Source organism: Chiloscyllium punctatum, chromosome 51 (genome assembly GCF_047496795.1).
Source record: "Chiloscyllium punctatum isolate Juve2018m chromosome 51, sChiPun1.3, whole genome shotgun sequence".
Lineage (NCBI taxonomy): Eukaryota > Metazoa > Chordata > Chondrichthyes > Orectolobiformes > Hemiscylliidae > Chiloscyllium > Chiloscyllium punctatum.
This window is the reverse complement of record NC_092789.1, coordinates 18,814,425-18,842,010: the sequence shown is the minus strand read 5'-3', so window position 1 is coordinate 18,842,010 and position 27,586 is coordinate 18,814,425.

Below are 27,586 nucleotides of genomic sequence, written 5' to 3'. Positions count from 1 at the left end.
GTATGTCGTTCCTTCTTTCCATCCGTGGGGCATAGATCAGTATTTCACTTGTTCACAATCGTGAATGTGACAGGACTTCAGTTGTTTTGTGTGGACTGTGATGCTGCGACAATCTCAGTGCTTCCAGATGGCAGTAAACTTGGAAGAACGTAACGTGTGTGCAGGACAGTCTGAAACTCTAGCATGACAATTAAACATTGTTGAAGTGCTCAAGTATATGGCAGATGATGACAATGTAGAGCAGTGTGCGGCAGAAAGGACATTGAAAGACAATTTTCAACAAAGTTTGTGAGAAGATTTGTAGCTCGGGTGCTCGTTTTTGTGGTTCTGTTCGCCAAGCTTGGCATTTGTGTTGCAGACGTTACGTCCCCTGTCCAGGTGACATCCTCAGTGCTTGGGAGCCTCATGTGAATCGCTTCTGTGATGTTTCCTGCAGCATTTATAGCGGTTTGTCGCTGCCACTTCCGATTGTCTCAACATAGTGTACAAAGTCCCAGACAAGGACTGCACAAAACACTACATAGGAAAAACAGGAAGACAGCTAACGATCCGTGTCCATGAACACCAAATAACCACTAAATGACACGACCAGCTATCCTTAGTAGCCACACACGCAGATGACTAGCAACATGAGTTCGACTGGGGCAATACCAATATTATCGGACAAGCCAAACAGAGAACAGCCTGGGAATTCCTAGAGGCATGGCACTCATCCACAGATTTTAGCAACAAACACATCGACCTGGGCCCAATATACCGGCCACTGCAGCAGACAGCTGGAATTGACAACCGGAAGTGGCAGAGACAAACCGCTATAAATTCCGGAGGCAACATCACAGAAGTCCTTCACAGGAGGCTCCCAAGCACTGAGGATGTCACCTAAACAGGGGACGAAACGTCTGCAACACAAATTTCCAGCTCGTCGGACAGAACCACAAGAACAATTTAAAACAGGCTGTACCGTTATAAAAGTGCAGCAGGAGCAGGCATCCTGAGTTTATATGACCAAAGAGAACTGAGGATGCCAGAACAACTTAACATCACAGATTACTTTCAGTAATTGAGCTGTTTACAGGAGACTAGGTAGGAATGAGTCTCCATGCTCCCTTCCTGGGAGGAGCAGGAGACGATGTGTTGTGAGCCCAAACTTCTGCCCACCAAGACCGTGGAAATTCCATTTGCACCAGCTCGAAGTGAGAGCGAAGCAGGGCCACAACCTCTAAGTTGCATCGGTGGAAGTGGAAGTGACAGTGGGTTTAAAGTCAAAGTTTCCCTTCAATGAACGTTGTGCCTTACTCAGTTCGTGGGATGTGGATGTTTCAGAATCTCCACTGTCCTCTCCGGCTCGTGCCATGGTCCTCCACACATGGCGAGGGGAGGGGGCGTAAGGCACTGGTATCGGGGACTCCACCACACGGATTGGCCCTTTCTGTTCTTTTTCAGTTTGTTTCTCCTCGAATGGTAGAACGGGAGGGAAGGTGTGATGGTGCGAGCGGGAGGTCCTGCTGTTCGTCGTGATGCACGTGGAGGGAAATGGTGAGGTTTCTGGAGGGAGACAGTTCACAGTGTTGTATTTATGCAGTATTATTAGTGTGGATGGATGCAGTGGGGGGGGGGGGAAGAGAGAAAGAGGTACGTTGGGGCATGCAGCAGTGAGAGTGGTGGAGCATGAGTCAACATTGGAGTGGTGCTGGAAAAGCACAGCAGGTCACGCGGCATCCTGTTGAAGGGTTTTTGCCCGAATTGTCGACTTTTCTGCTCCTCAGATGCTGCCTGACATGTTGTGGTTTTCCAGCACCACTCTAATATTGACTGATCACAGCATCTGCAGTCCTCACCTTCTCCATGCTGGAGCATGAGACTTTTTCGTGGTTAGGTGCTATCACAGATATACAGTGAGCGTTAGGGAGTAGACAGAATATGGTGACACTTATTCTGACAAAGCGGTGAAGGTTATTGATGCCTGTACTGTGTGGCTGGACATTTCTTCAGACGACAGATACTGCACTGCTCTGCGTGGTGAGCTCAGACTTGGTCGGTGGCCTGGTGTTGGGGCATCCCTTGTACTACCACATCAAAAGCACGGCTGCGCCCCTGTCGACAAATCGTGTTGTAATTGCCGCTGATCTGCGAGGCTCGGATTAAAACGTGCAGTACAGTTCCGAGCTGAAAAAGCTGAACTGTGTGCCCATTAGCCTTTTAAAGTTAGCATCATTCCCAGGGATCACGAAATAACCAGGGACATTGGGGCGATAGTGAGTACATGCAGCTGTTATGGGTGAGAGAATCGAGCTGGTAATAAATGAGAGGGGCACAATTGGATGGGTTATGTAGTTAATGAGGTGCATTGGTTAAGATAGCACGAGGAAACTAGCTCGGCCTCATGCACAGAATCCCGCTGTCACACTCGGTGAAAATGCCACGGAGCCAAATTATTATTGGAAAGTTGCAGTGCAAATGCCCATTCAAAACTCTCCATCATCTGAACTCAAACCAGTGTGCTGTTGACCCATCATTCTTGGGAATATTGGCTCCTGTTACACGATCAAATCGAAATGTCGACGTTTCAGCATTCTGAAACCAATGTACACATCATTCCAAAACATGTCTGTCGATCTTTCCCTCTCTGTCTATATCCCCAACCCCTCCCATTTCTTGGTTTTATAAATAATTCCCCCCAATTGCTCTCTGGCAACGATCTTCACACCCGCAGCACCCCTTGGCATGGCACAATGGAGAAATGGAGCTGTAAATAAATGGGAGCTGCACACCCTGTCACTTACAGTATGTACGCAAGTTTCCTGACGCTGTGAAGCCATCAAACACAGTGTTGGCGACAATTGAACAGGGGTGGTGTACATAGCTCTCCATGCTGGGAGGATAAGTGGTACATGGTTTACAGATCTATTCACCAGTGCTCGCTGCACAGTTCCCTGTACTGGTCAGACATTCCAGTTGAAGTTTCTAAATCATTCTTCTGCTGTGGTCTGCAAAGCTCCCGTTGCTGAACAGATATCTATCCCGTGTTTCTAGATCAATGCTCTGATATGATCGGAGTAGTGTTTCTTTCAGGACAGATTACTGGATTATATTGACCAGTGCAATGTATGAATCTTCACAGTGTTCCACTCTGGACAGATTGCTGAGTTGTACTGAGCAGAACTATAGCCTGCTCGACACAATGTTCCATGGTGAACATGCATGTCCGCTGTGGCTATGGTGAATGGACTGGTTTTGTGAGCTGGATTAAGAATGTGATGTAACTAATCACGTCAGCTGATCTTGCAATGCCTTTAGATCTAATTCTTGTGAATGGACCCTCCATCACTCATGATTTTAATGTTGTTGTGTGACCATGCACCGTGCATCATGTTGGTGACTACCCACAGGCTCTTCATTCAGAAGCAGTCAGCCATTCCCATCATTTTAGGGTTTCCACGACGAAGGAAAAGATGGTCTCTTGGCAAAAAAAAACACCCTCCCCTCCCGATAGCCAACCAACCACATCAAAGTATCCCACGTATGGGGCCACTGGGAGCATCAGTGAAAAGACCATAAGGGAGATGAAGCAAGAATTCTAATGTCTGATTGGGTCAGAGTGAACTTTCCAGTACTCAGTGTTTCATTAAGTCTTGTTACCTCTCTCCATTTATGTAATATATAGCCCTTTAATCTTCCTGGGAAAAAAAAAGCACGGGTTCATTTTGACCCACATTACATTCTATCGACCAAGTTGTTGTTTATCGTTTATCCATTTACATATTCTTGAATTCCTCTCGATAATTTCAGTTCCTGTCTATCTTAGTGTCATTTTATCTTTTTTTAGAACACATTTTTTTTTCATTTATGCAAACCGTTGATATTGTTTGTAAATATTTGAGGCCGCAGCACTGTTCATTGTGAAACTGATATATACTAATTAATCCCATATTTATCTATGCTTCCGGCAAGGTAACCAATCCTCCCAATGTTCCTGTGTAGCAGCATTGATAGGCTGCGTATTCCCTTCCATTTCCGATGTCACAGATATGAGATATTAAAAGATCTGATCCAATTGCTGAATAAGAGGGTTGACTGGCTGAATTACCTCATCCTTCTCCTGTTCAAAACTCTTGATGGGGTGAACATCCTGCTTCAGTGTAGTGTCGTTGTGAATGGTGCTGAACTTCTTGGAACCAACATTGATCAATCCACTTTGGACTTTATGATGGAGGGAAGGCTATTGATGCTGCAGCTGCCGATATCCCACAGTACTTCATGGATGCCCAGTATCCATGTGCTCGGTCATTTAGACCTATGTCCTACTTCGTAGGTGATAGAGCCAGAGAACAAAGTGGGCAGTGTCTTCAATATGAGGCTGAGGCTTTCCCTACGCCCGGACGGTGTTCTAGCTGCTGATACAGATACCGTCTGCGACAGATCCATCTGTGATAAGTAGTTTGGTGAGATTATTTCTCGCTTCTTGGTGCCCCCATCACTTCTCACACTCTGGCTGCTGTCTGTTTGTGATGTTGTACCTGCTCAGTCCTTGTTGGGCCTGTCGAGACACTCTTGGTGATGGATTTTGAAGAGCCACATCCAGAGTACTGTCTGTGTCCTTGTCAACCTCAGTAATTCATCTGATTGGTTTGCAACATGGAGGGAACTGATTTATCACGAATTGGAGGTATGGGTGGCAGTAGATATCCATCATCTCGTGATTTTCATGACCATCTGTGACCTGTTACCACGAGATTTCCCGGGTTCTGGAAGCAATTGTGGGGTATACCAGTGTAACTCCTTTCCTGATTGTACCCCAAGGGTTCCCCACCACTGGCGGGTCTGTCCTGCCGTTGAGACAGGATATACACTGGGATAGTGATGGGGCTCCATGAAATATTAGCCACTACGTCAGATTTTGTGAGTATAACGGTGTCAGCCTGTTTTTGCTGTTCGTGTCAATGTGAGGAACAAAAGTGAAATTGATCAAGGAATAATTGTTCTTTTAAAAATACACATTGAATTAAAGACAGTCACTATGAATGTGTTTTATATTCTTACAAGCGATTTTGAAATGCATATGATTGAATGGCGTTAGAGAGACATTGGGACAGAGTGACCAACATTTTGGACTGAACATTAAGCAGATTTAATATTTCGAAATGTTATACAATACTGAAGATGAGGTAAGGGTAGGTCTCCGAATAAAGAATGACATCTGTATGATGGTAAAGAATGATCGCGAATCAGATGATTAACGTTTGCAAAGATGATTTTGAGTGTGACAGACAATGAGTGTTAGAGCAAAGAGTGCAGAGGACACATGAATATCTGCGGAAGGATAGAGATAGTTTAGGAGAGTGGGCAAAGGCCTGGCAGACGGAGTACAACGATGACAAATGTGAGACCATCCATTTTGGTAGGCATTACTGCAAAAATGACTATTATTAAATGGTGAAAATGTGCAGCATGCTGCTGTGCAGAGGGACCTGGACGTCCTTATGCAGGACTCACAAAACGTTGGTTTGCAAATGACGAAGGAGGAAAATAGAATATTATCATTCACTGCTTAAGGGATGTAATTTAAAAACAGAGATGTTCTCCTGGAACTGCATCAGGTGCTGGTAAGGCCACACCTCGTCTAATGTATACCTGTGTGGTCCCGTTACTTGACAAAGAATGGACCGGCACGGTCGTTGGTGCAGAAGAGTTTAACTATGTTGATTCTAGAGTAGAAAGTGTTGAAGAATATGGAGAGATAAAATAGACTGGGACTATGCTCATTGGAATTTAGAAAAACCAGTGGTGATCTCATCGAAAGTTAAAATTATGAAGTGAATAGATAAGATAGAAGCATGAAGTTTGTTTCCACGGTTGGGTGAAACTAGAAATAAAGGGAATAGCCTCAATATAAGGGCGAACTGATTTAGGACTGAGTTGAGGAGGAACATCTTCATCCGAACGTGTGGAATTCCCTGCTGAGTGAAGTATTTGCGACTGATTAGATGAATGTTTGTAAGTCAAAGGTTGATTTTGGAAGAGTAATGGAAGTAAAGGTTACGGTAAGAGGGTGGATAAGTGGATCTGAGTCTATGGAAAACCAGCCCTGATCGAATTGAATGGCTGAGCCAGTTTGAGGGGCCAGATGGCCTACCACTGCTCCTATTCATGATGTTTAGATTAGATTAGATTAGATTACTTACAGTGTGGAAACAGGCCCTTCGGCCCAACAAGTCCACACCGCCCCGCCGAAGCGTAACCCACCCATACCCCAACATCTACATCTACCCCTTACCTAAGACTACGGGCAATTTAGCATGGCCAATTCACCAGACCTGCACATCTTTTGGACTGTGGGAGGAAACTGGAGCACCCGGAGGAAACCCACGCAGACACGGGGAGAATGTGCAAACTCCACACAGTCAGTCGCCTGAGGCGGGAATTGAACCCGGGTCTCTGGCGCTGTGAGGCAGCAGTGCTAACCACTGTGCCACCGTGCCGCCCACATGTTCTTGTGGATTAACCATAATAATAAATTATTTGTTATGCAAAGTGCCAGATGAATTGAATTTTGGCAGAGGTTTCGACCGATAGGCTGAAGTGACCTCAACAAACACCCCACGATAATTGGTGCTCGAGCCTTCGCAGTCAGAATCATGTTGGCTATCCCCCGCGTCTTACTGCACACCATTCCCAGAGCAACTCACACATCCCCCCCAACTCACCGGAGAACCTGGATTTCCCCAGTGTCCAAGGAGCCACTGCCACATTTGACTGCCCGTAGTGCACTGGGACAGCCACAGTCCATGCGTAGCTACCCTGCACTACCCCTGATATTGAGCCTTGCACGTGTTAAGCAGCGAGACATTACTTCCTTCCCCAAACCTGTGATGTGGGCTTTGACACGGAGTTACTTCTGTATGAGGAGACGTAGAGGCAGGCCTTCCCCTTCCCCTGAGCCAGAATGGAGGCCATGTAACCAGACAATGCCTGCCTGTTCCGAAGTTGTACCCAGGCTCGAGCAGTTTCAGTCATCAGGACGAATGTACAGAATTGTTGGGAGAATATTGTCTTTCTCCACTCCGGCAGCCTCAGAGAGACCCAGGGATAATCTCACCATTCCGCTTGAGAAGAATTAACACGAGGCAGCGAGATGATGTTAACATCAAGACAGGCCTCAGGAAACATGCCGCTGAATCTCCCATAAATGCCAGCACAGACCACGACACTCAGATTACACAGAAATCACTTGTCTGGATCTTAGAAACAGCAAGGAGAAACAAATACTGGTGGGGTTTACATATCCAAGGCAAAAACCGCACGGTCGATTTCGAGCATATCATTAACAGTGAATTAGATATGCAGGAAATTGCTGGCAAAACTGAGCGGTTATGCTAACATATTGAGGAAGAAAGCAGAGTTAATATTTCAAAACTGGGATCTCTTCTTCAGAACAGTTCTTGTTTCATATTTCCATCATCTGTAGCTCTTTGTTTTATTTTAGGTTGGCAAATATTGTGAGTGCTGCAGTATTAATGGACGACTTTATCTGGGCAGGAGGGGAAGGGGTCATTGCAGAATTGCTGGAGATGACTCAGTTCCAGCCGAAAGCACTGTGCATCAGAGGTTGGGGGAGCAGGGTGGGTGACAGTGAATCCTTGGGTGAAGGAAAAGGCGTACATGTCGGAGGTACCCAGCTGGAATTCAACATCATCTGAAAGATGTGAAAGTTCCAGAGAATGTGAGAGAATGCAGTCATTCCGGCCTGGTGACTGGGTCAGAATGGTGGCTCAGTGTTTATTACAAATATCTCCCAGCTCCAAGGACCCAGTTTTGATCCCACCCTTGGCTGACTATGTGGGATATGCACATTTTCCCGACGTTGTTGTGGGTTACAGCCTACAGTCCCCAAACGTGCAGGTTAGGTGCACCTTCTATATCCTTGTTCACAGACAATACTGTTATGAAATATTCATTTAGTATCTCAGCCAACTCCTATGGTTCCACAAAGAGGCGGCCTTGCTGTTCTTCACGCTACCCTGTTTGTTCCCTGGTTATCCTTTTGACCTTAATGTCTGTGTAGAATCTCTCGATTCCCCTTATCCTATTTGCTGAAGAATCCTCATGCACGCAATCTTTCACCCTGATTTCCATTTAGAGTATGACCCTACTGCCCTTGCAGTTCTCGATAAATTTACTCGATCCCTGCTCTCCATACCTATCTTTTCCATCCTTCTTTTCCTTGGTTCGAACCTGAATTTCACTGACGGTTCAGCATTCCTTACACCTACCAGCCTTGCCATCCTCATGAACAGGAACATACTGTTGCTGAACTCTGTAATCATATTTATGAAGGCCTCCGACTTTCTTGGCACTAACATCTCCCAAACAGCTTTTCAAAAAGCCAGCATAAAATGTTCAAAATTCGCCTGACTCAATTCAGACATTTGACACCGACATCAAGACTGCTCTTCTCTCTAAGTATATTAAATCTCCCAGTTTCTAATAAATCTTATACTACATAAAAGGCTCAAGAAACAGAAACACCTCCGTCTGTCCTTGTGTAACTCGCTCAAGAAGCAATGGCCTCCTCCTTTCCCACTGTAAAAGGCACAATAACGGTGAATGATATTCTCCTGTGCCTCTGTAACAGGTATAATGAGGATGAATGGTCTCTTCCTATCCCTCTGTAACAGGCACGATGAGGACAGAACTGCTTCTTCTTGTTCCTGAGCAGCCGTCTTGATGCAGAATGATGTTTCAAGGTTATTGAAGGATTTGACATCAGTTAACTTAAAACCAGGAGCAGCAATGGACAATAGACATTGTACGCTGGTTTATTATCTCTGGAAATGTCCGCACCAGTCACCTTATGCGGCTGGTATGTTACGTTATTCTTGCCTCTTTTTTAAAACAGTATGCAATATATACAACTCAGCAGTGTTCTGGCACTAATCCCATATACTCGGAAGAAAGAATAAAAATGATTTTAAGATCTATGGCCCATCGTTAAGCACCCGTCATCCTTTCCATCCCGACGGCGTAAATATTTGGTTTTATTGTGGTTTGCAAATTACTATAAGGATGGCCTTTACTGAGCATGTTTGTTCAGTGACTTTTTTTAAAGTCAGTTTCCATGTGTCCCAATTATCCCAGTGGAAGGTTGACATCTTTTAATGATAAATGGTCTCTGTTCAATGTGTTATCCCATATTATTTGCGACAGAATCACCGAGAGCACAAACAAGGATCAACAGCTCCAGAGCGAGGGTGAGAAGAAAGCAAAATCTGACAACATTAGTTTGGAATATTCCAAGAATGGAGAGGTCATTACACTGTGAGGATTGGAGTCTAGCTCCATATTATGATCGATGGTCAATACCAGTTCGGATCAAATATCCAATTTTCCATATTCAATATTTTTATTCTCCAATCCTGGCTATTGTTGGTGTCCCTGGTAAGTAGCGCCGTTCAGTCCTTTACGTTATAAACAATGCTTGAGAGTAATACTACTCTTTTCGTAGACTCTACTCTCCTTGTTGCAGTAATTGTTCCTATTGAGACTTTGAATTCATATATTCCACAGCTCCCGACGAAATGCATCAGGGAACTTGCTTAGTCATTCTCTCCCTCTTTAAGGGGGACAAAGTTAAAAATGACTGAAAACCTGGTTATCATCCAAAGTAATAACATTGTCAGACCCAATGACGATATAGGTCAGTGTGAACAGGACTATAATCTGGTGTTGTATGTCTTTTTCAACTCTTATTCTGACAGCGTCCCTTGTGGATCTCATTGTTGGCCTATTCAGTTTCAGCTGTGAGCAAAGAATCATGACTCCACTTGTTATTTAAGACCTGCGAACATGTAGGTCACCCATCGCCAGTTCTTGTTTGCAAACTGAATTTGCTGCCTCTAACTCCATCCCATTCCTTGCCAACATCTGAGGCTGCAACTGATGAATCACAGGGACATTGATCCTTTGGCCATGAGCAGGTTCTTGACACCATACCATGAGTATTTCAATAGCTGACAGCTCCAAAATATTTTTCACTGGCTCTTCCCATCTGCTATTTGAATCTTTACCTATGAAATACAATCTTAATGAAGCCATATACTCTGCTGCTGACACTCCCAACTTCAAACGTGCAGACGCAATTCTGTGTCAAACCTCCATGCCTTGTGCATGAACTCACACCAAAATCCCCATTCATCCGCCATTCCTGTGCACACTGATCTATATTGTTACTGGGTCTGACAATGCCTTTACTTTAATATTCTCAAACACGAACTAACAGGTGTCCATGTAATTATCCTCCGTCTCTCTCTTACCATTATCCCACCCCTGCCAGTTGTTCATATTTAGACTGAGATCCTCCATGCAAGTTCTCTCACAGACAACGATTTTCACATCTATCTCCGCTCCAGGCAGAGACACGCAAGCACACATAAAATCACTTGCCTCGAGCTGATGCATGGATGTTTAGAGACATTAATTTTTGTAACTTCTGTTTACTGGTACTTGCAGTATGGGCTGCAAATCTTTCCAGGCTTGGCATATATCCAATGAAAGTATAGTGCTAACATATATTGACAAAGTGTTGCAGTGCTCCTCATGCTGGGCAGATAGTTCATCTTACCGAGCAATACGCTAGTATAGTCTGCAAAGGTCTCCATGCTTGGATGTTACTGGTCCTAGTTTATGGTGTCTGGGCAGTTTCTGTGTGGGGAGATTCAGAATTGGATATAATGAAACATTTCATCTCATCGAGCAATATTTTTCATAATCTCTTTCTTCTGATTGGACCCACCAATGTCTAACTGCTCCAGTTAGTCCCGTCCCCGCCTTCTTGTTTCCCCCATTATTCCACATAATGTTCTCAGTTAATTACTTCTCTGTATCTATCTTTCATGTTAATCTCCTTCTGCATCTTTGCGTAGTCTTGGTTTTTCGCTCCTTAGTGTGTCGAGTGCTAGCATTGAGAAGGTCAGAAACAATGAGAAGTTTGTCCATTGGGCTGTTGCTCACTTCCAGGTGTGTCTTGTGTGGAGCTCCATGCTGGACGGGGTTTCCTGTAGCTTTGACTCACGTCTTTGAAACTCAGTCCGTGTTTGTCCACAGAACGGCTGTCTTTGTCAATCTCAGTTAATCGTGCAGTCAGTGACACCAGCAAGCCCCTCGAGTATTATTAAAAAGGACCAGGCATCGAACTTGTCGTTGAGGGGCTTCTGACTCCCTCCCGTTATCAAAACTTTAGTGGAGGTGCTGGGATGATTTCCAAGATATTGTGCTGTCAGCTGACTCAGACCATCAGGGAGACCTGACGACTTGGTGAACCAACTCTGGATGGAGAATGGGGACTGCAGTTACAGCATCTGGGTCTGTAACATGAACAGAAAATGGAGCAGAGGTTGCAGAGAGGGCAAGCTCAGAAACCACGGAGTGAGTGTGCTTGTGAGGATAGGATCTGTCATATAGGTCTGAGTCTTAAACTGGACACGCGCACAATCTCACTCTCCCACTTACACACACTCACATCAATCTCTCTCTCTCTCTTTCCCGCACCTCGCCCAACATAAAACACACTTCCTCACCCCACCCCCACCCATAGGGTGACACATATAAATCTGCAGAGTGAATGTGGATTTCCAGACTTGCATTTGTGGATACATTACATTTTGTTCAAAAAGCACTCAGCTTGTAGACAGTCAATATCGCATTTTATCAAGTCATACATTGGAAATAAACCCAGTCTGACTCCAGGTTGCGTTACAGTGAAAAACGCAGTCCTAAAATACGTTGACCAAAAGGGGTTCATCGCCTTTCCATCGATAATACCTTAATTTATCTCCACGCAGTGACTTGAAAGAAAGACTGGGATTTGAATATTATGCAATCAGAACCTGCACATCCATTCCAAATGATGAAAGTTTTAAGCACCATCTTAGGTGTGTTCAATTCATGCTCATGAGTTGTACAACGCTTTGATCTTTTCTTCATAATTTATGTGTCTAACGTCTTCGTTTGTCTCAGCAACAAATAAGGGAAAGCGCTCAAATATCTCATATTTTCAAATAAATCCGTTGGACTGTAATCTGGTGTTGTGCGATTTTTAACCATGTCCACCCCAGTCCACCAGCAACTCCACGTCATGGCTTTTATTGGTTAGCCATACCTTTCTCCAAACAAATAATATTTTTCTAACTGCATGTGCCCTTACCTTGCACATTAATCTTTTGTGAGGCACGCTAAGCAATGCCTTTTGGAAGTACAGATATAATACATCGAAAGGATCCCCTTTATCGACCTTGCTTATCAGATTTGTTTTCAATCCTCCGGACAGTAACTTGAAAGAAATTCTGGGATTTTACCAATAATCTATCAAAACCTGCATGCCGAGTCTAACTGATTAAAGATTTATGAGCGATCTTCGATGTGTTCAATTCATGTGCATGAGTAGTACGACGCTTTGATCTTTTCCTTTCAAATTCTGTTTTGAAGGTCTTCCTCTCTCTCTAACACCTAAGGAAGGAGAACTGCTCCGAAAGGTATTATTCTCAAATAAATCTGTTGGCCTATAAAATGGAATCGTGGAATTTTTGACGTTGTCCATCCCAGTCCAACACCGGCATGTCCACATAGTTTTTTTTTGTGTGTGGTTAGCCCATTCTCTCTCCAAGCGAATCAGTTTTTCTTAACTCCCAAGTGCTATTATGTTGCACATTAAACTTTTGTGAGACACCAGATGCAACGCCTCTGGCAATCCAAGTATACAATTTCTATAGGATCCCCAATGACCACCTACTCGTCACATTAAACAAAACCTCAGGCAAATAATTCAAGCAAGTTTTATCCTTCACAAACACATGCTGACTGGAATGAATTACAGTTCGACTTTCACAATCTCCCGTTATTAATGCATTGCGAAAAGATTCTAACTGTTTGCATTCGATCCCAATAAATTACTTACCACATTTCTTTTCCTAGTAAAATTTGTTATTTTAACTTCTTTTCTTTCGATAACGTCTACAATTCCTTTCCTGGGTTCCTGTGTAACAGGCACAAGACTAAAATATCTGCTCTGCTTGCTGTGTAAAAAAAAGATTGAGTCACTGAATGGACTCCTTTTGTTCCAGGTTTAAACATTCGACATGGTGAATGATCTCCTGCTGCATTTACATTATTATTTCGATGGGCTGAATATCCTCCTGGTGTTCCTATATTATAATCTCCATCGGTGGAATGTCCTCCTGGTGTTCCTTGATTATTGCCTCGTTGGGCGAAACGTCCTGCTTCTGTTCCTGACCAAGCAGCTGTGAATGTCTGAATCTCGTTCTGCTGTTGCTGTGTGAGATATTTGGGGACTAATGCTATCTTCCTGCAGCAGTGCATACTTTCTAGGGACTGAAATATTTCCTCATATTCCTCCATAACAGGCTCAAGGTACAAAACAGTCTCCTTTTTTATCCCTAAAATAGGAGTGAAGAAGTGATTGGTATTCTCCTGTTCCCATACAACAAAAACGTGGCTGAATCACCTCCTCCTGTTCACATAAAAACATCTCAAACGGTTCAATTTCCTTCCCCAGTTCTTGTGCAACAGACTCAATAGGCTGAATGGCCTTAACTAGTGTAGCGATTTCCAGTCACTTTGTTGCATTTTTCCAATTGTGCATTGTGCATTATGAAGGCAGAATGGCCTCGTCCTGCTATTGTGTGACAGGATACAGGTGCAACAAGGTCTATTGTGGCTAAAGTGAGAACTGCTGATGCTGGAGATTAGAATCAAATTAGAGTGGTGTTGGAAAAGCACAGCAGATCAGGCAGCATCCGAGGGAAGGAAAGTTGACGTTTTGGGCAGGAGGCCAGAGAACACAGCAACAGCAGAAGTAGATTCTTTGATCTTTTTGCAGCAGGTCAGTTTAGTTTCTGGATCCTGATACACAGAGTCAGGAAGAATCCAATCAGACCTTCTAAATATAACACAGGACCAATAATAGACATGAGTCAAGATTAGACTGGTGCTGGAAGAGCACTGCAAGGCAGGCAGCATCCGATGAGCAAGAAAATCGCTCATGCCCGAAAAGTCGATTTACCTGCTTCTCAGATGCTGCCTGACCTGCTGTGCTTTTCCAGCACCAATCTAATCTTGACTCATGGTTTATTATTCGTCTTGTCTTATATTTACGGAGTCTGATTGGCCTCTTCCTGACACTGCTAGTCAGGATCCAGAAATTAAACAGTCTCCTCCTGACCTGCTGTAACAAGTTCAAATAATCTATTTCTGCTGTTCTGGTGTTTCAGGTTCGAGAAGTGGAACTGAATCCTCAGTTTGCTGTGGAACAGCCTTCTGTTGCTGAATCTCAGAACAAGATTACCTGTCATTCTTGTAAACTTAGATAGGAATTGGTTCAACCTGCTCATCCTTCCCTCGTGAGTTAACGTGAAGCTCTGGCTAAGTTGGTTAAAGTGTCTTCTTAGTAAAAAGGTAGAGCTCGGGTCCAAACCCGAACAGTGCTTGCACCTCACATTAAACATTCCATTTTCAAATTTCTCACAAATGCCATGTTGCTGATCCGCCATTTTGTTAATCCAAACTGATGCTCTGGATGGAGACAGGAATTGGCTGAACGTGATTGATGTGTTTACAGGAAACAGTGCTAATACTCCTGTTGCCTAGATTTGCAAACTTAAGAGAATGTTACAGCTGAGGTGATGATGCACTGGTATTATCACTTGGCTGTGCAGCCAGAGATGCAGCAATGTCCTCAAGAATAAGATTCAAATCCTGCTCATGGTTTCAACTCAGTGTGGGAGCCTGCCAGAGTAGGCTAAGGTGCAGGATTTAGGCTTCAGTGTGAAAGTATACGTGGGTTTGAATCCCACTGCGGCCTTTTGTACTGAAAAGCTGTTATGCGGAATCATCTTGTGAATGGCTTCTGCTTAAAATGAGGACATCAGAATGCAATCTGTTCATTGTAAAGTGATCTGTGATGCAACATAGCACAGAGACTTCAGTGGGCCAGTGACCACACTGTATGGGTAACCAATATAGTGTTGTGTTTATCACATTCACCTCACATGTGAAAGGTCTTTGGGCAGAAACAAGGCTATGCTGCAACTTCATTGTGCAGGCAAGTTCTGTTGCCCACATTTTGTAGCTCAGTGGTTAGTACTGCTGCGCCGCAACACCAGACACCGCGTTCAAGTCCAGCCTCAGGTCACTGTTTGTGTGGAGTATGCACATTCTCCCCGTGCCTACAAGGGATTCTGCTTGGTGCTCCAGTTTCCACCTACAGTCCCAAAATGTGAAGGATAGTTAGATTGGCCTTGCTAAATTACCGAAAGCGACCGGGGATGGGCAGGCTACGTTCACTACTAATGAAAAATGCAGGTCTTCTGAGATTGGGTAGAGAATGTGCTTGATTGGGATGGTTTTCGAAGAATCAGTTCGGCGTCGATGGGTCAAATGACCTGCTTACACTCTGTAGGGCATCTATGATTATCATTTTAGTTGCTGAAATCAGATGAGGGAACAGTGTCTGAGTTAATTCCAATATCCTATTTTCAGTGAGGAGATCAAATCCGCTCCCGCTACTGCTGATGTAGTCTCACTTAGATCCTGTACAGTAGCAACAACACTTTGCCAGCCTGCTGTAAGGTTCCCACTCAGATTAGAACATTCACAGCCACCTGACGTAAGGCACAGCATTGGTGAAAGATCTTTGTCTTTCTTCACTCCACCAGCACAATGAGAGATCTGGTGAAAATGTTTCAATGACGCTTGATAAGAACGGGTAAGATGTAGCGTGATAATATCAAAGTAGGGTTTTGCCTTGCCAAACATATCGCCTGAATCTGCCATACTCTTCCCTAGAGCCCACGTCACTCAAATCTCACTGAATCCAGTAAGGTGGAGTTTAAAAAGAGCAAGGAGAAGCAAACATTGAAGAAGAGGGAGAGGGGAGAACTACAGACCAGTTACCTTGACATCCAGAATAGGGAATCTATTGTAATGTATTATAACGAATGTGACATTGGTCATTTATAAAATAATAGCAAAATTTCAGAAAATGATTCTGCACTTATGAAAGTGAAGTTATAATTTTCAAACGTTTTGTGTGAAGGTATCTCTGGTAGACATAAAGAATGGAAAACCAATGGATGTGATATACTTGGATATTCAGTTGGATTTTAAAAAGAATTCTCCCACTTACATAGTAGAAAAATTGAAGCAATGTGTATTGGGAGGAATATGTGCGAATAAGAAGGTAAACGTTAGGTTTACCTTCACTTAAAGGGAAACAGATGTAGATGATAAAGTATCATCCACACTGGGAGAGTTAGCTTGCTCTCTCTCCATAGATGAAAGGCCCTGACCAAACGTTTTAAGTCGAATCTGTTCATAGAAGAAATGCAGGAGAACTAATGTGGTCCCACTTTGCGGGCAGGGTGGTGCAGATAGACTAGAGAACTATGGATCTGTGCGTATTAGCTCACTGTTAGGGAAACTACTGCAGCAAATAGGAAAACAAAAAGTTGATCTCCATTATGAGTAGGGATATTTGATCACGCATAACCAGCATGGTTTTATTAGAGGGAAGTGAATCCTGATGAATTTTATTGCATTTTGTCAAGGGGATCATTGATGTAGTTTACTCGTTCATTTCCGCCACCTCCAGACAAACCCCACCCCTATGGATATATTTCCCCCTCCACCCCTATTAGCATTCAGGAGACACCACTCCCTCGGTGACTCCCTCGTCAGGTCCTCACTCCCCACCAACACAACCTCCACTCCTGGCACCTTCCCCTGCAACCGCAAGAGGTGCAAACCTTGCGCACACACCTCCCCCTCCCCTCCCTCCAAGGCCTCAATGGATCCTTCTATATCCATCGCAAATTCACCTGCACCTCCACACACATCATTTACTGTATCCGCTGCACCCGATATGGTCTCCTCTACATTGGCGAGACCGGCCACCTACTTGAGGAACGTCTCAGAGAACACATCCGGGGCAACCCAAATGCCCCGTGGCTGAACACTTTAGCTCCCCCTCCCACTCCGCCAATGACATGCAGGTCCTTGGCCTCCTCCATCGACAAACCGTGGTCACACGACACCTGGAGGAAGAGAGCCTCATCTTCCGCCTAGAAACCCTCCAAGCACACGGGATGAATGTAGATTTATCCAGCTTCCACATTTCCCCTTCCCCCACCTTATATCAGTCCCAACCCTTGGATTCAGCACCGCCGTCTTGACCTTCAATCTTCTTTCCGACCTCTCCAAAACCACCCCGTCTCTGGTCTATCACTCTCACACTGACCTCCTTCCACCTATCTTATTCCCAGCGTCCCTCCCCCAAATTCCCTCCCCCCTACCATTTATCTCAGCCCGCGTAGCACACCAGCCTCATTCCTGAAGAATGGCTGATGCCCGAAATGTCGATTCTCCTGCTCCTCCAATGCTGCCTGGCCTATTGTGTTTTTCCAGCACCACATTTTTCAACTGTGGTTTCTGAGCCAGGCATTTGACACAGCCCCACATGGAAAACTGATGAAGGATGTAAAATGTCATGGAATGAAAGTTACCTTGGCAAGTTAAAACCAAAATTGTTTTATTGGCAAGAGACAGAGAGTGGTATGAAAGCTGTTGGTGTAACTGTAGACCAGTATCACAGGGATCAGTGTTGTCTCCTTTATTATGTGTGGTATTCATTAATATTGTGGATATGAATGCGGAGTGCAGTGGGGTGATGATGAAATGCAAGTGTGACAGTGACGACGAATGTCGCATGTTACGGGAAGGTTCAGATTGAATGGTCAGATTTGCAGGAAAATGGCGGATGAATTGCAACCCTGATAAATATGAGGTAATGCACTTTGGAGGAAGGCACCAGACACGGGGGTACTGAGTGAATGACTCCACACGAGTAATCTCATAGGCTGCATCTCCACACATCAATGAATGTAACTGGACAGTTTAATGGGCTTGTTATGCATGCATTATAGACAATAGGCATTGCCTTTGTTCATTGAGGCATTGATTACGTGATTTATAAAAGAATTTGGTTCAGCCAAGATGGAATACAGTGTACAGTTTTGGAAGCCACATTGCAGGAAGGAAGTGATTGCACTGGACGGGGTGCAGAGGAGATTAACCGGTATGTTGCCTGGGATGGAGGATATGAGCTATGGAGAGAGGATGGATAAGCTCGGTTATTTGTGAAGAAGAAGGGAAGGTTGAGGGGGACGTAATTCAGAAGGAAATGATTACGAGGAACATGGAAATGGTGGATTGGCATCAGCTGTTCCTGTTAGTTAAAGGGCCAAGAATAAGAACAGCACACTTTTAAACTGGAGGGTATGAGGTTTAGAGATGATTCAAGAATTGATATTTTTTAACAGAGAAGGTTTTGGGTTCTGGAATGTTCTTCCTTCGAGGGGAGTTGTCATGGGTAATCTCATAACCATTTCAAAGTCTGTGGGCGAGCACTTGAGTGTCATAATATTCATGGCTACTGGTCTTGCGTAGGACAGTTAGACTAATGTAGATTGTGCTGTATTTCCGACGGTACAGAGACTATGTATCTGTGGCTGTATGATTCTGGAAGGTTTATCATTGCGAATTTGAAAACAGAAATGGATGGGTTTCTGAAGTGTGTTTTAACAAGAAGTATAAGAATGAATTGTCAATGTAAATGGTAAGAGAAAACAAGTGAAGCTTCTTCAAAGTCAGAAACCAGAAAATGGAAAATGGAGAACAAGGAAATGGCAGAATTATGAAAGAAATACTTCAGTTGTTGTCTTCACAGAAGAAAACAAGCCAAAAGTAAAAACCACCCAGTAATACTGGGCAACCTAAGTCTGGAAAGAAAAAAAAGAAATAGAATGAAGTTCGGAAATAGACAACTTGGCATAAACTGTTGGGACTCTAAGTAATGGGTTCAGACGTAGTCAGCATAGATTTATGAAATGTGAATCATCTTTGAGAAACTGACTGTCCAATACCTTGTGGAGAAGTAATGGCTGCAGTGCATTTGACTTTTGAGAAAGCTTTTTAATAAAGTCCCAATCCTAGTGCGCAAAATGAATTCTTGTTGGAATGGGCCGAATACATGAACATGGTTTTTTGAATGGGACAGCTGACAGGAAACATTATATAAAAGTAAAACGTGTTTTTTGGAGTGCAAATATCGTGGGATATCACATGGATCGGTCCTTATGACCCAGCTGTTTCCAATACATTTCAAATATTTGTCTAGATTAGAGTGGTGCTGGAAAAGCACAGCAGGTCAGGCAGCATCCGAGGAGCAGGAAAATGGACGTTTTGTGCAAAAGCGCTTCATCAGCAATAGTTTTGTTTGTTGGCCAGGATGGTTAGGTTTGTGGATCTTGGGAAGGAGGTAGAATCGGGCGGCGCGGAGATCCCGGTCTTTGTGTTTGGAAGGCGTGGGTGGGAGATCTCCCGAGGTGAAGAGGTTCTCTATGGTCTGGGAGATGATGGCTTGGTGATGGGAGTGGGATCATGATCGATGGGAGAGAGGAGGAGGTGTCTTCGAGTTGGCGTCTGTCTTCAGTGGTGTAGAGGTCATTGTGCCAAACTGCAACTGCACCAATTTTATCTGTGGTTTTGATGGTGAGGATGGGATTGGAGCAGAGGGAGTGGAGGGCTGTGCGATGTGAGGGTGACAAGTTGGATTGGGGGAGGGGGTTAATATCTCGGCAACAATTGGAAATGAAGAGATCGAGGCAAGCAAAAGGCCAGCACGGGGTGTCCAGTTGGATGGAGTGTGTTGGAGGCGGGCAAATGGAACCTCGGAAGATGACTGGGAGTCCAGATTGTAAAAGTGAGCTCGGAGGGGGAAGCAGCAGAAGAGGTGTTCAAATTCATGGCGTGTATTAAATTCATTGATGCGTGGGTGCAGGGGCAGGCCTCAACTGAGGCAGGCCTGACTCAAGAGAGGTTAGGTGCCAGTGTATGGCTGCGAGTGTGGATCAAAGGTATCTTGAGGGAGAACTGTTGCTGGTAGTTTTGAATCTATAGTCTACTGTTTGTCCTGTTCGGTTTCGAACTCTGCTGGTTTAAACGTGGTCTGTGTGGAATGAGTTGCTTATGGAGGCAGGCACGGAGAGAGCAAATGTGGCTGTGGTAGCGAGTCTGTTTCAGGACATGCATGAAGAGCTTCAGCGCAAAGAAGATGACTTGGGGGTTGCAGTGAAAGAGAGGGACTCACTGAGATTCTTGTAGAGAGAGGTGGAAAACGTTTTCAAGGCAGGCATCCTTGCAAGAGGATTCGCAGTATGGTTAAAATCAACTATGTAAAACCAAGGAGTGCAGATGCTGGAAACCAGAGTCGAGATGAGAGGGGTGCTGGAAAAGCACAGCAGGTCAGACAGCATCCGAGGAACAGGAATATCGACGTTTCGGGCAGCAGCCACTCATCAGCATTCCTGGGTGAATCATCCACTCAACACCACTGGCTAACGACGGTGCAGCTATAACATCCTTGTCCTGAACAATGACACATAGGGCAGTTCCATTATTTAGGATGGGGAAGGTTGGGGAGCCGTCTCCTCCAGTAAGCTGTTTGCTCGTCCACCTCTATTTCTGACTGGATGTGGTAGCACTGCAGAGCTTCGATCTGACCTGTTGGTGTTGAAATCATTTTACCCTCTCTATCTGATGATCGACCGTTTGTTTGTAACGTAACCAATCAAGTGTGGTAGCTTTAACAGGTAATAATCAGGCTGAGGTACAAATTGTTCGAACTCTGGCATCTCCACCCACACTCGTCACTGAACAATAGATCAGCTTCATGGTAATCGTAGACTGAGGGATTCTCCCAGTCAAATAGTGACAGGTTGTAGTTGAATACAACTCTGCTTCTTCTGCTGCTGTGGTCTGCAGTACGACATCAATGTTAGGTATTCTCCTTTCAAAGGGAGAGGAGCTCGATTTTTAAAGAGAATTTTTGACCTGAAAATGATTTGCGGGCAACAAAAACTTGGTCACGAAAGAGGAGAGATAGAGTCGTAGAATCATAAAGTCATAAAATATGCAAACAGACCCTTCAGCCCAGCGTGTCTATGTGCACCAAGTCTGATAAACTGAACTATTCCTATTTATCTGCGTTTGGCACTTACCCCTCGAAAACGTTCCCATTCAGGTTCCCATCCAATAAACTTTTAAATGTTGAAAACATATTCCCCCACCGTTTGCTCTGACAGCTCATTACATATACATAGCATAGTCTGTGCAAAATATTTACCACTTCGATCTCTTTTAAATCTCTCCCCTTTCACCTTAAGCCTCTGCGCTTTGGTTTTGCACACCTCTTCTCCTGGGGAAAAGTGAATGGCCATTCACCCTATCCATGCAACTTGTGATTTTATAAACCTCTATAAGATCTTCCACAACCTCCTATGCAATAGGGAAAAAAGTCACAATCTATATCAGGCTATCCTTTTATCTCAAAACCTCCAGTGTAATTGACAACATTTTAAATAATTTTGTACACATTTCAGTTTATAACATCCTTCCTAAAACAGGGCGACAAGAATTGTACTTAGTTCTCCAAATGTAGCCTTCGCATTCTCCTGTTCAGTAATCACATGATGACCCACTCCTGTACTCAATTGCTCTGATCGATGAAGTTGAGTGGGCCTATTGCCTGCCACACCACCCTTTCGAACTGAGATTCCACTTTCAAGGAACGATGTAAAATCACCCTTGCTTCTCTCTGTTTGATAACACTCCTCAAGGCCCGACCATTAACTGTGTAACTCCTGCCCTGATGTGTGTAACAAAATGCAACACCTGGCATTTATGGCGTCGTCGACAAACTTTCCATCTATGCTTCATGCATTCTCGTCCAAATCATTTATTAAAGTCATAAACAAAAGTGGACACAATATTGGTCCTTGTGGCACACCGTGGCTCACAACAAATCTCTCCCAGAATCCGCTGTCTCGCATTGTCAAGTCAATATTGTGCTTAATTGCATGGCTCCCTCTGATCCCCTGTGATCTAACCTAAGTAATCAGGCTACCATGTAAAACCATGTTGGACGTCACTAAGTTCCACGGAGAGAATCTATGCTGTTTTATCTTCATCAATCTTCTTGATAACCTCTTCAACATTTCACCGAATTTGGTGTAACAGAAATTCCCATACACAAAACCATGTTATCCATGATCAGTCCATGCCTTTCCAAATGCATATAAATTCTGTCTCTCAGAAACTCCTCCGAACGTTTACCTATCCCTGACACCAGACTCACTAGACTGTAGTTTTCTCTCTTTTTTTTTCCTCGCAGGGATTTGTTTTTGGAAGAAGGTTACAACATTAAATATCTTTCAGTCCTCCAATACCTCACTCGTGGCTGTCAATCACATCAAATAAACTCCGAGCGAACTGCTGATGCTGTAAATCAGTTCGAAAAACAGACGTTGCCGGAAAAGCTCAACAGGCCTGGCAGAATAAGTGCAGAGACATCAAGGGTAACGTTTTGGATCCAGTGATCCTTCCTCAGAACTGTGAGGAATGATACAAATACTTTTCCAAGGGATCCCGATATTTCTTCACCAGCTTACTGCAATGATCTGGGATGGACTTGAATAGGTCCTGAGCATTTACTTACGGGATATATTTTAATACGTCCAGCACGTCCTCTTGTGTAATGTGACCTCGTTTCAAAAAATTCCCTGAGTTCCCTCGCTTTCATGTCTTTCTCCACGGTTATTACTGACGCGATGTATTTCTATAGGACCTCATCAATTGAGCAGGAACATTCGGTCAGGCAGCTAAATGCTGGAGGGTCAAGTCCTTGTGAGGAACGTGAACCCAGCATGGGCAGACACTTTTGGATTGTGGTTTTGAACTGTTAACTGTGTTTCTCTGTTCTTTGCCTTTTATAGGAAGGCCTGTAATGCTTTATATGTTAACTGTGACTTCTTTATTCTTCTGCTTTGTACCAAGATTCTGTACCTTTGGGGGAGGCGGGATGGGGGGTGTTCTTTGAGCCGAAGCTTGCGTCGCATGTTGCGACTTATAAAATTTTCACTATCTTCATGTTTATACATGTGACAATAAACCCAATAATCCTAATTCACCTCTTATGGAACCACACATAATTTTGATGACACCCTATTCTCTCCCTCGCTTCTCATTTGAGCTTAAAAGACTGGTATAATCTGTTTCTATTCTCCTTAACCCTATCAGTCAAAGCTGTCTCATGCACTCCTGATTTCTATGGTAAGGGTATTCCCACAACCCATATGCTCAAGTTATTTCCTTGACCCGAGCTGCCTGCACCTGGTATTCACTTCCTTTTTACTTGACCAGAGCCCCAACATGCCCTGTTATATTTGTTCCTTATTTCTGCTGTCCTGGAACACGAACCAGAACATGCAGTCCCCCAACTCTCATTATCTCACTTTTGAAAGATTCCGACTTATTGGAAGTGCCATTACCTGCGAACAGCATCCGAATCTTCTGTTGAAAGTCTCTGCCTAACGACATTAAAATGTGCCTTGCCCTAATTCAAAAAATTGACATGTGGACCAGTCCGATCCTTTCCCGTATCAATTTTGAAACCAGTAGAATTGCGGTCACTGGTCATAAAGTGCTCCAACTTTAACGGGTAAGTCACTTGCCCTGCTTTATTTTCCAAGAAGAAATAAAGTTTAGTACGAGATGAGATCAGCCATGATCTCATTGAATGTCAAGGCAGGCGTGATTAGCCGAACGTCTGCAGTTATCAGTGTGTTTATTGGTGTGTGTGTTGTGAGAGTGTGCATGCGTGCACGCGCGCGTGTGTAAGTCTCTGTGTATATAAGTCTAAGTGTGTGCGAGTGTTTGTGTGCACGTGTGCGTGTCTCCATGTGTATATCTTTGTCTGTCATTGGGAGTGTCTTTAATGTATTGGCCTGTGCATCTCATCATCTACATTTCTGAGCATTGGCATTTCTGTTCTTTTGGCAGTGAAGCCATTGAACCGGGAATCACAATGTCCTTCCTCACTCTCTCACTCCATTTGTCCCTCCTTCTTTTGTTTAATGTGATAAAATACTACCGTCTGCTGGCCGCCCCACACCACGACACAAGCAGCATCTTTGTTTCGGAAGGACATCAAAGTCAGTGACTCTCACATTTGGAATGATTTGAGTTGGTTTCATTGTCACGTGGACGCTAATGAGTGAAGTAAAAAGTTGATAATGTCTTCACTTATGACGCCATCTTAGGTACAAGAAATCTGGGTACAAATTCTTAAGTAGTTTGTCCAAAATGGAAAGAAAAGAAATGAAAGTTCAGCAGAAGAATAAAAATGGGAAAAAAGCAACTGTCTCGAATCACAGTCTCTCACACTTCAGTCTGGACCAGAACCGAGTGTCCAGACAGCACCCGCGCCCAGTCACCAGACCACACTGGGCAGAGTCACCAGAATGCGCAGGCTTGAGTCTCCAAATCGCGCTGGACACAGTCTCCACGCTGTACCAGGCCTCGTTCTCCAGACTGCACCGAGCTCAGTCTTCAGTCCACACCAGACCCAGTCTTCAAACTGCACCATTCCCATTCTCCAGACTGCACCAGGCCCATTCCACACTGGGACAAGTCTTTATGCCGCACTCAGATCAGTCTCCAGAACGCACCTCACCCGTTTCCCGGCTGCACTGGGTCCAGTCTCCAGACCGCAACAGTCGCAGTCTCCAGTCCACGCCGGCCCACGTTTTGATAGATCAATTCATTGCTGTGGTCTGTATCGGTCTCCGTGCTGGACACTAACCTAGTCTGAGTTTAGATGTCACTGCACTGCTGTTGTCTATATAGCTACTAGGGATGAACAAATTATCTCGTCTGAGTTTACAGGTCAATGCACTGGCGTAGTCTGCATAGTTTTATTTTTGCAATCTGCAGAATGCTGGGTTGGACCGAGCAAAGCTTGATCTACAGATTGCTCTGTGCTGAACAGATATTTCTTCCGGGTTGATGAATCTCTGTGGTGGAGTAAAAGTGTGATGTAAATAAACAATTCAGCTGATATGGCAATGCCTTTCGATATTACTGTCGTGATTGTACTCTTCGTCTCTCACTCCATTGATGTAGCAGTCCCACCATGCATAGTACATCATGTTGATAAATGTCCACTGTCCTGGCAGCAGCCATGGCATCTTCATTCGGAAGCAGTCAGCGTATTCGCATCGTCTTCGGGTCTCTATCTAGAAAGAAAGGATGGCCTGGCCAAGAGAGACCATGCACCTGTAAAATGACTCAAGGCACTTTCACTCTCACCAGTCCTCACCGCTACCCGACCACATCAAAATATTCCATCTGGACTGAGAGCAATAGGGCCCCCCGTAACATCAGGGAGCTGACCAGCAGGGAGATCGAGCAATACTTTCCATGTCTCAACAGGTTAGAATTATCCGTGCAGTAAACATGTGTGACTAACGTCTGTTATCTTTATCCTTTTCTGTCATACACATCCTGCTATTCTTCCTGTAAAGTCACAGGTTCACCGTTACCCACGTTATATTCCAGCCTCCAAATTGTTGTATATTGCTTATTCAATTAACGATTCACTACTCTCGGTTGATAATTTCAGTTCCTGCTGATCTTAGTCAGAATAAGTTTGTTCCATTTCTCGACAATTACAAATAACTGAGTCCTGATCACTCGTCAGTGTGTCACTGCAGTTATTAACCTGTGTTGAACTGATACAGACTGAGTTATCGCTAAATTATCCCTGTTCTAGGCTTAGTAAACAGTCCTCCCTTATACCTATGTAGCAGCTTTGAAAGGCTGAATATGCCCTTCCATTTTCTGTGTCACAAATATAAGAAATGTAACGATCTGATCCAATTGCTGAGAAACAGGTTGGAAATGCTGAATGGCCGAATTCTGTTGCCGTTTAAAACTCTGAATGGGCTGAATAGCCTGCTTTAGAACGGATGTAATTGTGAATGGTGACGAATATTTTGGAACCATCTGTGAACAGAACACATCTGACTTTGTGCTGATAGCCCACAGTGCCTGAGGGATCCCCAGTTTCATTTTGCTCAGTCTTTTAGAAGTATGCCCTACTTAGCAGGAGGTAGTTCCAATTAACACAGTGGGCAGTATCTTCGGTATGAGGCTGAGACTTTTCCTCCTCCAGGACTGTGTGCTGGGTGCGCCGACAGATACTTTTAGGGACAGATCCATCTGTGAGAACTACTTTGATGAGATTGTTTCTCTCTTGTGGGCTCCCAAATCCTTTCCCACAGTCGAGATGCTGTATGTTAGAAGCCTCTCCATGCTCACACTTTCGTGAACCTGTGGAGACACTCTTGGTGACGGACACTGAAGTCATGCAACCCGAGTGCGTTCTGTGTCCTTATCACCTCAGTATTTCCTCTGATTTGCTTTCAAATTCGAAGGGAACTGAGTTATCTCTGAGGGGTGATGGCAGTAGACACCCATCATCAGGCGATTTCATTGACCAGCTTTGACCTTTACCATGAGAGTTCCCGGGTTCTGGAATGAATGTTGGGGGAATACGAGTGTAACGACTTTCCTGACCGCATCCCACAGTTTCAACATCACCGCTGAGACAGGGCGGGTGATGGGACTTCATGAAATATTTCCCATCAGTTCTCGTTCTGTTAATATGGCGGTGTCCCACTGTTTCCTGACGGGAAGTGTGGCACTGCAATAGCACAGCAGGTCAGGGACCATCCAATGAGCAGGATAATTAACGATTCCGGCAGATAGGCATGATTTGGAATGAGACTTGTGGAGCAAGGGGTGCCTGACAGATAAATGGAAGAGTTTGGTGTTGGGGGTAAGGCATCTGAGCATGCAATAGGGAGATGAAAAACGAGGAGAATGTGATAGGATGAGAGGAGGGTGGAGTGGATAGAAGGGAAAGGTGATGAACAGGTGAAGAAGGCTGTGCTCAGTTCGAGGCTTGGATGGGAAAAACGTGCGGGAGGGGAATTTAGTAAAACGCTAAAATCCACTTTGAACCCCTGTGGTTGCAGGGTCCCATGGTGGACGATTATGTGTTCATCCTACAGGCACTGGGGGCTTTGTGATTGGCAATGGAGAAGGCCCATGACCTTTGTCTTTGGCAGAGTAGGAGGTGGAGTTGAAGTGTTCAGTCACTGGACGATGCGTTTCATTGGTGCTGAATTCCCAGGGACGTTCCCTATCATGCTCGACAAGTTGGCGGCCTGTTTCCCCGATGTAGAAGAGACCACATCGGGTGCGACAGATACAGTACATGGCATTTGTGGAAGTAGAAGTAAATTTCTGTCGGATGTGGAAGGATCATATGGGCCTTGGATGGAGGTGAGGGCGTAGGTGAGGGTGATGTTTGAGGACGGAGCGGAGGGAAGCGGAGATGTGCTGGAGGGCATCATCGACCACGTGGCAGTGGAAATTGTGGTATTTGAAAAGGAAGACATCGGGGATTTTCTGAGATGGAATTGGCCATTCTGGGAACAGATGCAGCAGAGTCAAAGGAATTGGGAATAAGGGATGGCGTTTTTACAAGAGGGAGGATGGGAGGAGGTGTAGTCGAAACACACTGTGGGAGTCGATTGGTTTGCAGCAGAATACCTGA